Raw genomic sequence first — 15,188 nt, 5'->3', positions numbered from 1 at the left:
CTTTGCCTCTTTATCTGTGCTTTACCAACCACCTCTACCTCATACCTACATTTTTGGTCGATATGCAAGTTTGTTGTGAAGGAAGGTAAAAGAGGACTGAAAGCCCTAAACATGAAGTGTATAGCCTTAATCTGTTGCCCTATCTTCCCACATTGTGAATTATTCACAATTCAAATGTTTATGCCAGGAAAACCCTTTCTAAAATAGGCTCCTAGGTTAAACCTAATAATCCACATAATAATTACATAAATTCATATGAGTCAATGTGGCACACACTGTTGTGTTGGGTATTGCTGTGTCTAGCTTCAAGTTTAGAAACGTCTAAGCAGCTGAATGAGCCAGTCAGATAAGGAATTCATGTTGCCTTGAAACAGTGAATAACAAAATGTCTGATACCCACTATTGCCATTTCACTGTTGCAGAAATGATGTGGTACTACAGATCCTTGCAATTGACAGGTTATCTTACCTATTATGTTGCTAACAAGGGAGAAGTTGTAGTTGGGTCTAGCTCATAAGAAGGTCCACTTGCCAGTGAGTTGGGTAACAAAAAACGTTATTCAATGCCATGCTACCCATGAAATAAAGTGTACTTTGTAAACAAGTTACATTACATTATTCCATGATTATGATACAGGAAACAATTCACTGTTCTTTTATGACTCCAGAAAAGAGAAAAGAGAAGTGCAGGGAGTACAGACCGGCCCCTTTATATTGGAATGGGACTGGTTCTATAGCTCCTTTTTCCAACAGAGAGAGTACTTCTTGTTTGAGGAGGTTATGATGTTCTTGTGACATCACATGTGACCTTGGAGGAATGTTTGTGGAAGTGTCTAATTTTGAGGCAGTAACCATATTGGATAATTTGAGGAACCCATCTGTCTGATGTGGTTGCATTCCAGACGGGTAGAAATTGGGATAGACGTTCCCCGACAGGGGTGAAATGGTCGGGGGGTAGCAGCAGGAAGTCACTGTTTGGAGTTTGCAGGGAAAGAGCGTGATAAGTTGCCTCTGCTTCTTCCCTTACCGTAGTTACCTCTAAATCCACCTCTAAAGTAACCACTTGATGAGGGAGACTGATTGTTGCCCTTGTCAGAGGAGGAGGGATTTTCTGGTGAAATAATTTTGGAGATACCCCTGCAAAAGGAGCGACAAAAGGATCCCCAATTAATAGGTAATTGCAAAGCTTGGCAACCGCAGTGTCTTTCTTCATTATCTCTAAGGTGGTGTCCACTGTTGGCCCGAAGAGGTGTTCTTTATTGAATTGTTGGTTAAGAATAGATGCTTGGGGGGGCGTGGCCAAGACGGCGAGCATGGCGGACGTGGCTTGAGCGAGCTCCGTCCCGCCGCCAGATATCCTCTCCATTATCCTGCGCCGTCCCGACCTGGATCTGCCCTAAAGTGTGTGGCTGTCCGCGGGCGCTGGTGGAGACGACCCGACGGTAGTTTGGGAGCCCTGGAGGATTGCTTTCTGCCTCCTTCGGCAGCGTGGAGCCGGGACGGTGGTGAGGCCTACGTTGGGCGCCGGAGCCGGGCCTGGATTTGAGGGCGCCCCGCCCGGAAGTAAGGCGACGCCGGAACGACAGAGGCGTGGGGTGCTGCCCCGCCCGTGAGACCTGTAGGGCCGCGGCCGGTGAACAGCCGACATCACGTGGTGCCTGGGGGCCGGCGAGTGAACGGAATCAGCGGACTACCGGCAGTGGGACCGGCGCCCGGACAACGATTGTGGCGGTAAGGGGTGGCCGCGTGGTGTGCGGCCTGGTGGGGGAGGGGACGCTCCTGCAGCTGTGCCTGGCCCCGTTCAGCGGCAGACTCGGACTGCGGGGCTTGGGGGCCTTGGAGCGCTGGGAGACGGCTGTCCTCCGGTCTCTCGCTCCCCCCCCCTCCTCCCCCCCTCCTCAGCGATCCAGAACCAGCTCTCGGAACCCTGGGTGCCAGTGGAGTGTGACCCATCACTCGGCGGTCGGGACGGACCGCGGTGGAGGACGCTGGCTAGTTGGGACGGCCCTCATGTGGGCTTCATAGCGGGCGCCTTGGCATTTCTTCGGGGAGCCACGGTGAGAGACCTGGGCTGCCTCCAGCGGCTCTTGAGACAGTGGACACGGTCACGCTCGGACGCGCTGGCTCCACTGCGGGGCCCTGACACGGTGGCTTGACTCTTGGGTGTGTGGCGGTGTGGGACACCTTCTGTGGCGCAGAGACTTTGCCGAGGTAACAGTGGTGCCACGGACTGCATTGGGCCAACTGGGGGTGCTACTCCTTGGATTCTGCGAGGCCGGTGGGGGCTGTCTCTGTGCCCCGGCCTCCCCAGCAGACAGGCGTGGGTCCTGCGAGCGCAATGACTAGAGGAGGCAACAGCGGGGGCTCTTCCAAGCAAGGCCCGATGGACAAATTTGCGGGGCCGAGTGGGGGTGCCGGGGCCTCGGGAGGACAACAGGGCTCAGGACCGGATAATGCGGCACTAATGGCAGCAATTACGCAATCGAGGGACATGCTGGATGCGAAGATAGGGGCGGTCGGAGCTGATGTTACCCTACTTCGACAAGATCTGCGCAATGCGGTCGCCCGTATCACCGAAACTGAGACCAGGATCACGGAGGTAGAAGATGATGTAGTAATCCTCAAGAAGAAGGTAGCCGCCATGGAGGGGATCCAAAAGGGTCTGGCGCTGCGTGTGGAGGACGCGGAAGGACGGGCCAGAAGGAATAACTTGCGCTTTGTGGGCTTTCCGGAGGACTGTGAGAAGGGGAACATGGAGGCCTTCTTGACTCAGTGGCTAGAGGGATGGCTTCCGCCGGACTCCCTTTTGCACTGCTTCATCATCGAGCGGGCTCACCGGGCCCTTATTCCGAAGCCGCCCACCGGGGCTCTCCCCCGGGCTGTGATAGCCAAACTGCTCAACTATCACGACAGGGACACCATATTACGTCAAGCTCGCGCCAAGGACCCCCTCATGTTTGATAATCACAAAATCCTGATTTTCCCGGATTACACCAGACTGGTCCAGCAGCAACGACAATCCTTCACGGCAGCGAAAGCACGCCTTCGCGAGTTGAAAATCCCGTATGCCCTGCTCTATCCAGCCCGTCTGAGGGTGGTGTTTCAATCTCGCACTCAATTTTTCAACTCTCCGGAGGACGTATTCGAATGGACGGACGAAACAGTGCGTGTTAAGGTGCATACTCCTCCGAGAAGAGGCTCAGATTCGTCATCCACGTCGGAGCCCAAGAAGATGCCCCGCAGATCACGCAGCAGGAGCAACTGGAGGTCGCGCTCCCAGAAGCGCCCGCCTCCCCAGGAGAAGAATGTGGAAGAAGCTGAAGCGACGGATTCTTCCCCCCTGAAGTCTTGAGACCCTGTGCCACGTTGACCTTGGCAGATATATTCGGCTCGAGGGGCCGAGAGGGTACCATGTCGGTGAAGGACAGGCTGACACTGATAACGGACATGCCAATTGAACTGCTACTATATACATGGCTATTTGTGGGTAGATCATGGGTCGGGAGACGGTCGAGAGAGAGCGGGCCTTCTCCCGGAGTTCGTTCCCACGTTGGGTGGAGGGTTGTTAGACACTTGGTGGGTAGTTGGGAGGGATCCATTGGTGTAGTGGGTCTCCGACCTCCCGTTGGAGGTCCGGGATCGCCTGCACCGCGACAGGTAATTCAATGTTGCTGAGGTATGGGGTGGGGGGTTGGAGGGGGGGCTGTTGGTATAGTTTGAGATGGGGGGGGATTACTGGGGGGACATGTAGGGGTTGGGGGGTAGGGGGGGAGTTGTGGGAGTGGGTAGGCCTAGTTTATGCACGGTGTATACGGGAGTCTGGAGGAGGGTAAATGTATGTGTGTGGCCTCTGATGCCCGACGGATTGGAGCTCTGGCCTCCTGATGGCGGCTGACGGACAGGGGGCGGAACCCCCGCGAGCTTCACTGCGCATTTTGAGCTGGAATGTGAGAGGGGTGCTTGACAGAATTAAGAGGGGAGCAGTTCTACGTATGGGGAAGAGGGAAAAAGCGGATGTTTTACTCCTCCAGGAAACGCACCTTATGGGCACCAAAACACTTAGCTTGCGTAGATATGGATATGATCAGGTGTTCCATGCTGGGTTTGCGAGGGGATCCAGAGGAGTCGCAATTTTGATACACCGTCGAGTGCATTATACACATGAGACGCAATGGCTGGATGCGCATGGAAGGTTTGCTTTGGTCAAGGGAAAGGTGGGAGATGAGCCCATGGTGTTTGGCAGTGTATATGCGCCACCCCCGCTGCAAGACGCCCTGATAGAACGACTGTTTGATGTTTGGGCTGAAATCCCGCATGTTTTGACGATAGTGGGCGGTGACTGGAATGACGTGATGAATGGGAGACTGGACCGCTGTAGGCCAGGGGGGTTCAGTTGCCCGAGGCCACCACAAAACTGAGCAGAATGGTGCAGGGGATGGGTTGGGTAGACGCCTGGCGTTATCAGCATGCATGTAGTCGTGATTACATATTTGTCTCTGCAGTCCACAAATCCTTTTCTCGCCTCGATTACCTTTTTGTCCCCCAGCCCTGAATAGGACGAGTGTGCTCTACCTCAATACTTCCTTGGGGTCTGTCGGATCACTCCCCGGTTTCCTTGACGTTGCTTTTAAACATGAAGCAACAGCCGTTTCGTTGGCGCCTTTCTACGTGGCACTTACAGCGCGATGATTACCAGTCGCACATGAGGGAGGCTATAGCGCACTACTTGACCGAAAATGACGGCCCGGATACGGACGCCATGACCTTGTGGGAGGCCCTAAAGCCGGTGCTCTGAGGCGTGGACATTGCGTGGTGCGCTGCGAACCGTAGGACCCGCGGGTTTGCCATCGCGGAGGCGGCGAGTCGGGTTCGTAGCAGAGAGGCCGAGTGCATGTCGGAAGGGAGCGGCGAAGCAGTAGGGCAGTTGCTTTATCACCAGCAGATATATAATTCATTATTATTAGATGAAGCCCGCCAATTTTGGCTGGCCACGCAGAGTAGAATTTATCAATGGGGGGATAAATCTAGCTCGATGCTGTACAGGCTGTGCCAAGGTACCCTTCAGGCCCAGTCCCTGCCGGGACTCCGAGATGAAACGGGGAGCCCTATAACGGCCCCGGAGGCCCTGGCCGAGACCGTTGCTCGATATTACGAGACGCAATACGCCCCCCCGGGAGTCCCTGACGGCGGAGGAGATCGACAAATTCCTGGCGGATCTCCCGCCTCGGGCGCTCTCGGATGAAGGCCGAGCCCGACTGGACCTCCCGTTGTCGGCTGAGGAACTGGGAGAGGCTCTGGGTGAACTGAATGTTGGAAAGGCCCCTGGGCCTAATGGCTTCCCGTGCGAATTTATGAAAACGTTTAATCTCCAACTGGGGATGCGCTACAGGAAGGCGCTAGAGGCAGCTAGGGACTGTGGATGCCTTCCGGCGGACTGGAGACACGCGGAGGTGGTGGTTTTTTGCAAGCCTGGGAGGCCGCCGGATCGCCCTGAGTCGTATCGTCCGATTTCATTGCTAAACTTTGAAGCGAAAATCTTAGCAAAAAGCCTTGGCGAATTGCCTTCTTCCCTATATAACGGACCTGGTCCATTCGGATCAGGCCGGATTTATGCCCCACAGAGCGACTCGACATAACATTCGCCAGGCGCAGTTGGTGGTGGAAGCGGCGCGAGCGGCGGACATCCCAGCGGCCCTTTTACTAGCAGATATAGATAGGGCATTCGATTCCCTGAGTTGGCCGTATCTTCGGGCACTACTTCTACGCCTCAATCTGGGCCCTCGTTTCCTGTCCTACATTCATTTACTATATACAGACTTGACGGCGGCAGTGAGGGTAGCGGGAGCGGTTTCCAGCTCATTCCTGATAGGCCTGGGTACCCGGCAGGGGTGCCCCCTTTCGCCCTACCTGTTTGCCCTGGCGATGGAGCCACTGGCGGCTTGGGTGAGGATGGATGCACAGTTGCGGGGGGTGGAATGGGTGGGGGGTCCATCTGACAGAATCGCGCTTTATGCCGATGATGTTCTATTCTTTCTTACGGACCTGAACAGATCCGGTCCCAGGGTCCTGGATATTATGCGCATCTTCGGCAACGTGTCCGGCCTCACGCTAAATGTACAGAAGTCGAAATTGTGGGTCCTGGGAGACAGTAGAGCCTTGGGTCCTTGGGCTTCGGCCCTGCAGGAGGCGGCGGGAGGCCTTAAATATCTAGGAGTCTTTTTGACGGATGTGCCGGGAGTCTCGTGGTCCCGCAATGTGCTACCCGTGTGGGATAGAATACGTTCGGATATGCAAGTATGGTCCAGGATGCCTCTAAATGTCTATGGACGCTCGGCCATCTTTAAGATGGTAGCCCTACCCCGTATTCTCTACCAGCTTCAAAATCATCCATACCCCATATCACGGCAGTGGTTTAGACAGGTGGATTCGGCATTGGGTGGGTTCTTGTGGACTGGGGGGGCAGTGAGGGTGGCGCTTCACACATGCTTCCTCTCGACTTATTGTGGGGGGCTAGCCGCCTCGGACGTCCACTCTTATTATCAAGCGTCACACCTGCTGGTCCTCAATGAATGGTGGTATGGGGATCGCGGCGACCCGACCTATGCCCTGGAGAGATACCTGATGGACCCACACACGCTCCATACGATTTTATACTCGGCAGCACTCCGGAAAAGGCTCCCGGCGATCACTCAGACAGTCTTCCGGGTGTGGCGTGATGCGCTCCGACGCATTGGGATGGTGGAACAGGCTGACGGGGGAAACCCCGCCGTGGCACAATGGAAGACTGCCGCCTTTGGCTTCCCTGCGAGGCTTTGATGGCTGGGACGCTATCGGCGTCTCGGCGCTGGGCCACGTCATGAAGGGCTCGGTCCTCAAGTCTTTTCAGGCTCTGCGGGATGAATACGACATGCCCCAATCCCAATTCTTTCGATATCTGCAGCTTCGACACGCCCTGACCCCCATTATAGCGGACTTAACTTCTCTACCAGAGTTCAGCCCCCTTGAGGCTAAATTGTTCATGGGGGAACTGGAAACAAAAAAAATATCTGGTCACCCACTGTTCCCCCTCCCTTGATAAATTGCGGTTGGTGTGGGAAGGAGAGTTGGGGAGTTTGGAAGAGGAGGACTGGAGAGAAGCCCTGGAGGCTCCTAGGGGAGCAGCGATTGTGGTGCGCTTGCGCTTTATTCAATTTAAGTACCTCCATAGGGCGTACTACACGAGGGAACGACTGTGGAGGGCGGGACTGATTGCCTCCCCGGAATGCCTGAGATGTGGATGTGCAGTGGGCTCCTGTATTCATACGGTGTGGGAGTGTGTGAGACTGCAGAGATTTTGGACCGGAGTGTGGGAGTGCCTGTAGGAGGTGCTGGGCTGGGAGCTCCCCCGCTCGCCGAAGTTGGGCCTCCTCCATGTCATGGAACAAGTGGGGGGGAATTTGTACAAGCGACATCTGCTCCTCTTGGGCCTTGTAGTGGCCAAGAGAGATATTGTCCGGGCCTGGAAGGCTCCCAGAGCCCCACTGCTGGAGGTGTGGAAACGGGGTTTGGACTTTAACATGGGACTAGAACGTCCGATATTTGAGGCTAGGGGGTGTCCCGCAAAACATTTTAAGATCTGGAAGAAATGGGCTGACTACAGAGGTCTTCTGCTGGACCCCCCGGAGCCTCGGGCCACTGATGCGGATCGCGTCCAGACTGCCTTTGGGTGAATTGGCTCACATGCAGCTTTTGTGGTTGCTAGGATCCTCTAGATGGACAATGTAGACACCGTGCGGGGTGGAGGGAGGGCACCGGGTGGGTTAGTGGAGGGTGGGAAAATGGGGGAATATTAGCTGACTGTATTTGAATGTGATATTTTTATGTGCACACTGTCTCTCTGAGTTTTGGGGAGCGGTAGATTTTTTCTAGTATGCTGTCAACTGCCAAAACCTAATAAAATTTTGTTCTGAAAAAAAAAGAATAGATGCTTGTACCTCGGGATTGAAACCTGAGATTATTAGCCAAGCATGTCTGCTTAGCAGTACACTGGTGTTAACTGCACGGGCTGCTGTGTCTGCTGCGTCTAATGCACACCTAATAGAGGTATTAGTGATTAACTTACCCTCCTGAATGAGGTCATTGGCCTTGCTTTGTTTTCGTCAGGCAGAAACTGCTTTAATTTTTCTAGCTCATTGTAATAAGCTCTGTAGTAGCAAGCCAATAGAGCTTGTGCATTAGCCTTTCTCCAATGATTGGCAATGTGATGCTACTCTTTTGCTGGACAAAAGGGGGTGGTGATGGACGGAGCATCTGAACCAATCAAACACTCACACCCAGTCAAAAGATCTGGGTTTGATCCATCACCGTTCTTTAGCCCACTCTGCCACCCCAGTTCAGACATGGCCATATGCAAATCAGTCTGACCCTGTGCCTCATGGGAACAGTCCAGCCCGAACTGACAAGCCATGCCTTCCCTGGACCGGAAACAAGCTTCCGAGGACCGTCTTCAGCCCGGCTTGCTTGAATCCAGTGGCAAAGTGAGCAAGGGACTCACGTCTGAGCATACCCTGCCACACTTATGGCGGCCAAAACAGTACAAAAGGGGGTGGTGATGGACGGAGCATCTGAACCAATCAAACACTCACACCCAGTCAAAAGATCTGGGTTTAATCCATCACTGTTCTTTAGCCCACTCTGCCACCCCAGTTCAGACATGGCCATATGCAAATCAGTCAGACCCTGTGCCTCATGGGAACAGTCCAGCCCGAACTACCAAGCCATGCCTTCCCTGGACGGCTGTAATGCCAAAAACCTGTCTCGGAAGCTTGTTTCCGGTCCAGGGAAGGCATGGCTTGGCAGTTCGGGCTGGACTGTTCCCATGAGGCACAGGGTCAGACTGATTTGCATATAGCCATGTCTGAACTGGGGTGGCAGAGTGGGCTAAAGAACGGTGATGGATCAAACCCAGATCTTTTGACTGGGTGTGAGTGTTTGATTGGTTCAGATGCTCCGTCCATCACCACCCCCTTTTGTACCGCTTTGGCCGCCATAAGTGTGGCAGGGTATGCTCAGACGCGAGTCCCTTGCTCACTTTGCCAATGGATTCAAGCAAGCCGGGCTGAAGACGGCTGTAATGCCAGAAACCGGTCTCGGAAGCTTGTTTCCGGTTCAGGGAAGGCATGGCTTGGCAGTTCGGGCTGCACTGTTCCCATGAGGCACAGGGTCAGACTGATTTGCATATAGCCATGTCTGAACTGGGGTGGCAGAGTGGGCTAAAGAACGGTGATGGATCAAACCCAGATTTTTGACTGGGAGTAAGTGTTTGATTGGTTCAGATGCTCCGTCCATCCCCACCCCCTTTTGTAACTCTTTTGCTGGAGGCATCAATTAATTTTGACTTTTTACCAGGAGGAGGGGCCTCACCTGTGTATTGGGCATTTGCTCTTTTGCTGGTGTTGGAAACTACAAGGGAGCCCACTTACATCAAGGGTCAGCTCCCATTAGGCTCCTTTGTGGTATTCAAATGCTGTAAATGTAAATGTAGTTGAGCTTATATAGCGCACAGCTACCCGCAGTGGGTTTCCCGGCGCTTGCTCAGGGAACCCTTCCTGGTATTCCCCTGTGAGATAGCAGGGTATCCACAAGGTGAAAGTCAGGCATCCCGCCGCGAGGGGCCGTTGTGGAGATTAAGCAAGCTATTGCCCAGAGTCGCAGAGTGTGAACCCGTGAGTCGAGGAGGCACCGGGGCGAGAATTATCGAGTCCGTGGAATTTTTAGCCCAAGACCCGCCGAGGCGGGAATTGAACCCTGGTCCAGGACCGATCTCAGCTTCCGGGTCTGCTGCCTCTAACCCCTGAGCCACACTTCTCCACTCAATGCTGCCAACTCGTCTGCCAGCTGGGACCAGTGCGGAGCTTAAAACTCTGCCTAGAATGTTTAGAAGGCAAGATGCAGGCAATAATGGGCTCGGAGGAGGAAAACTCCTGGGAACCCTGACACATCCGAATTCGATGTAGAAAAAAAAGATCTAACAATGGAGTCAATGTCCATGCGCACTATCCCCAAAATGAGGAGTCAACTACCTCGTGAATGGAAAGACTTCTTCGAAGAAAAACAAAGTGCAAACATCCAGACCCAACACTTGATGGCAGACTATACTGTTGTGTTTCTATCTAGGACCCTAATTCAATATTCCCGATTTATGCCCTTATATGACTATAATTAATAATATCCTTATAGAGGCATAAGTATCATATCCATATTTTGCAATAGCCCATACTGTCCAAATACGGCAAGGCTACTCCCCTAGACTCCTAGAAAGTACAACGCGTTCTTTAAACAAACCAAGCCTCCAGCAGCCCGGGAAATTCCCCTGCTCGTGTTTTGATTTGCACAAGAACTCCTAGAGTCAGAAAGAACTGTTAGTTCTTGGTGACGTCTTATGTCCAACCTTACGTCAAACCCAGCACCTTTCAGGTATAAATATACCAACGTTGCCTTAAGCAAACACATGGTGGTTTGGAGCAGAGCGGCTATCTACTTGCCCGGAAGCCCAGCTGATGCGAGGAGCCGTAGAAAGCCGCCTCTCCCTTTTGACACACTGAGAAAGACGCTGTCTTTTTCTCCAGCCGAGAAAATCCAGCTCTGGTGTTTCCAGCCACCCTTGCGGGTGGCTGGGATATCAAGTCCTGAGAGAGAGATACAAGACCTCCTTCATTCTAAGAACGAAGGTACGGAGCTGACTAAACCCGTAAGAGAATTCTTGATTCAGATCCTTGGCAAAAACGTTACTTAACTTAAACTGCAACTTACTTACACCTTCCCACGTATTAGGCTTAGGTCAGGTACACCGGGGTAGGCGTAGATTAGAAGCACCAGTTGAGTACGTTAGTCAATGTTTTTATGTATGTATATATTTTATCCATTTTAAAGTATCATATGGCTAAGAAACCATATCAATGCTTTTAAAGTATTATTTCATATTACTCCTTTTACTGTACGCACTTTACTTTATAATAAGTATTGCAATTGTGGCAATACATTTCTCTTGCATGAGAAAGAAGACTGCTCAATAAATAACATCTTTTATTGAAAAACGCCCGTCTCTCTATTTCTTTGGACTCTGGTGAAACTAAGTACGCACGATTGACTGAGTGAAATAGTTGTCTATTGTTTTCACAAGACTCTAGAGATACACTCTTTATTCTGAGGGAGCAAAGTTGTCATGTTATATGGTTGTCAGAAGCTAATCCCTTCTTGTCTATCCAGGGAAGTTAAACTCCTCCTTGTTTACTCGAGAAAGTTTCTAGTGACCTCTGAGCTAGCTGGCAAAACTAATTAAGTGTAATATAGTCAGAAGAGACCTAGTTGACCTCAGTCCTACGTCTACACTGCTGTTTATATTATTCCAATGCGCAGAGCCTATTGGAAATATAGGAACTACACTACATGGCGCCCAACGTTTGGTAAGACGATAATCTAACGCAAGACATTACAGTAACTCAGTCGTGCTTTTTCACACAGACCCCTTTTCCCATAAAAACTCCAAAAGACGTCTGGTGTGGGTAAAAGGTTAAAATGCGCCGGAACTTAGTAGGAAGAAATCCCTATGTATAGTTTTTGGTTTAGTTAACGCTGAAGGATACAGTGTTCCAAAATATTGTGCATCTAATCTTTGTTTCCTTGAAACTTGATCTGCAAAAAACTTTCCTTCAGTAAAATGGTGGAAAGTGAAGACGAAACGGAGAGAGCTAGATTAGCAGCTCAACTCCTAGCGGAAGACACAAGTCTCCAAGATGAAGACCCGAATGCTATAATCATTCAGGTAAATGTAAGAAGAACTATAACTAAAAAACTTATAGCAAATGGAGTATCACCACGAGGTGGTACAGTCATATTCGTGGTAGAGGCCCATGAATATCGGCAGACAGAGGTATTCTATTCATGGATACATTTTCCAGCAGCACACGCTGTGACACACGAATTCCACTATTACAAAATAGGGGAACCTCCGGATGAATACGCTCCTTTCGAGGACGTTGAAATCCCACTAACTTACCAAGAGCACCTGCTCTGGTTTAATGGCGCCCTAAAACATCAAAATCACATCAGCAGGCTCGGTCCACTAGGTAGACCAGGAGCCATGTGGCCGGTTCTAGCCGCTACACACCACATCCCGACATTGAAAAGATGTCAAGTGAAGAACTTTTAGTTAAACTAAAAGAATTAACAAAGGCATACAGAGAATTAGTTCAATTGGCAATGGACGATATAACGTACCTCCAGAAATTAAAAGAAACAGATATAGCAGAACTACCATTTGAACTTGCCAGAATCATAGCAAAATTCCTATGAAGAACTAGGTAGAAATAGTTTGGGTGGGAAACCAGTAAAACCCCAACTACTTGAAAATCCTGAAAAAACATTTATTAAAAATAATCTAAACACTCCTAAAAAGAGTTGGGATGGTAATAAACAATCCACTCCCAGAGAAAAACGATTCCAGTCCAGAGGAACGTCTCCTTAACGGAGAGATAGCTCTCCAGAACGAGGTGGCAAGTCTCCCCAGAGGGAGCCCTCTGAGAAAAGATACAACCTTAGAGATAGGGATAAATTGAGAAAACCTGATAGATAAAGATATTGATACACGTCCCTCTCGATCTTTTCAGACTTCCTCACAGAAATCGGAAAGAAGAGGACGGTCAGGACACAAGGAAGAGCACGTCAAGTCCAAAGACAAGGAACCTGCTCATCAAAGTAAAAAATTACAATATCCAAAGAAGAAGGTAGCTAGTATTAAAATAATAAAACATGCTGAGGATACTGAGGACACAACTGAAAAACGGAGAGTGGGCCCAGACAATGCTAGACAGCGCAGCAGTAGTGACCATAGCTCGCAAGATCCTGATGAATCTTCTGGAGACAGTGGACACGAATGAATACATTCAAGTGGAAACTGCAGACATCAGAGTTAGCAAACCCCATAAGTTATACGAAATAACATTACGTATAGAGGGGGACAAGCACCTAAAACGCGGAAGAACTTACAATCAATACTAGGTTTCCTGAATTTCGGAAGAACATACATTCTAAATTATGCAGAGAGGGTTAAACCTCTCTATGAATTAATAAAACCTGATTTCAAACCAATAAATTGGACTCAGAAACACACAGAAATTTTAAGATCATTGCAAACAGACATGTTAGCTAAAACTAAATTGCAAACTTGCGAAACCGAACGCAACCTTGTAATCCGAGTCATCCCAGGAAGATGCGGATTCACGTACCTAACCTCTAATGAGGGAGAAACGGTACCAATAGCTTACAAATCACACTTGCACACACAAGCTGAAATGAAATTCAGTTCTACTGAAAAGATTCTAATAGCGGTTCACACTGCTGTAGCAAAAGAAAGAGCCCAAGCCCAAGGCAGAAGAATAACTCTTTTAAAAGCAGAATCAGCCCTTGAGGCATTAACAAGCCCACGCAATTTGAATGCTGTGGCATTAGATCCAAAATGGATACAATGGGAAAATTCTCTTGCTGCAGAAGACGTGAAATACTATTTTGACCCGAAAATGAAAAAACTAGAAATTCTAGATTATGAAGAAGAATATCCTCTGCCAATCGAAATTCTGCCTCTCGAACAGTACACATGTGTAATCTACATGGACAGATTTGCACAACACTACGATGTAGAGGAAAAATCCTACAACGCAGCGTGCGCGATTGGTAAAGGTCGCTGGCGCTTAGGTAAATTCAGACAATTAATGACCAAAACTGAATCACTCAGAAACTGTTCAACTGAGCGAGCTGAAATAAGATCTTTATAGATGGCTAATAGTGTGCGATTCGCATTACTGCGTCAAATCTTACAATAATGACATGCAGACATGGATCAAAAACGGGTACAAAGAAGACACAGGTGCCACAATAAAGCATAAAAAGCTCTGGGAACAGGTAGTTCTTTTGCAGAAAGAACTACAAAAGACTCACGTGATCCATACACTGAGTCATCAACGTGATGGCGTGCACGTTGCAGGGAATTCATTGGCTAACAGAGCCACAGCTGAAGCGGTTCAACCGGCTTCCGTAGCCACAAAAAAGCGTTCTAAAATTACATAGACGGAGAAACTATGCTCGCGGCAAAAGCCTCATTAAAAGGCAACTATGCAGCATTACCACTCGGCTATCCACTCAATTATACATACATAATAGATGCAAACTCCGTTCCTTTTGCTCAAATCCCTGGAGTGGGGGATAGAGTAATTCCAAACATGAACAGGAGTGTCTTTTTAATAGCAGATGCACACATGGGATTGGGTCTAAGGCACCAAGAGATCATGAAATCTCTAAAAGAATTACAATCAGAATACTGGTGGCCGGGGATGAGCTTGCAACATTACAAATTTGCAAAGGATTGTCCAGATTGCAACCGAGATCGCAGTCGTGAACCAGACCAGACTAGTGCCAGGACACCTATTAGAAAGCATAGGCTATCTATACGCAAAAATCCAGCAGGAGAAATGCGATCCCATAAATATTAAGACTAGATTCACTTAAAATACAGGCACCAGCACTGGGCTGACGCCAGAACTGTTATACAAAGATTTGCGAGTCTTTATCGGCATATACGCAATTGGTATGCTATATTGTGACCAGGGTCCTGCGTTTAGCTCTAGGGCTTACAAGGAGGCCATGGCCAGCATGGGCATTGCATTGCGGTACTCTTCTCCATTCCATCCCGAGGGAAATGCGGTAGTGGAAAGAAAAAACCGGGACATAAAGCAATCTATAACGGCGAGGGTATTAGGTTCAGGTGATGGGTGGGTCAAACATTTAACAAGTGTCCAACGTAGTCTTAACAATCTGCCAAGAAATTCTCTAAAAGGTCTCACTCCCTACGAACTATTGTTTGGTACTAGAATGCATATCCAGGACTTAGATAGTCACATTACAGTGGTAGAAGAAAAAGCCTTTGATATCAAAGACCGTTTGGCTGTTTTACAGGACTTAAATGAAACAAGAAGAAGTCTGAGTAATCTAAAGCTAAAGCCAACGGCCACTGAAGAAAAACCACCTGTCCCAGCAAGACCTGTCTGGATTCCAAAGATTGGGGATCTGGTCAGAGAAAAGATCACGGTGAAGAAGGAATTTGGGAATTCTTACAGAAAAGCAGTACCTGTCTTAGCTGTCAGCGGAACAAGATCA

General features: G+C 49.8%; 1 protein-coding gene across 1 annotated transcript in view; it reads right to left on the bottom strand.

Annotated features, from left to right (window-relative positions):
- LOC144826026 (uncharacterized) overlaps positions 1-15,188 on the bottom strand; it is a 658,919-nt gene that overhangs the window by 192,819 nt on the left and 450,912 nt on the right. The gene's annotated exons all lie outside the window — the stretch shown is intronic.

The sequence above is a fragment of the Lissotriton helveticus genome, chromosome 3_2 (assembly GCF_964261635.1).
Source record: "Lissotriton helveticus chromosome 3_2, aLisHel1.1, whole genome shotgun sequence".
In the NCBI taxonomy this organism is placed as follows: Eukaryota; Metazoa; Chordata; class Amphibia; order Caudata; family Salamandridae; genus Lissotriton; species Lissotriton helveticus.
The sequence above is the reverse complement of the archived record's forward strand: the minus strand, read 5'-3'. Positions and strand labels throughout refer to the sequence as shown.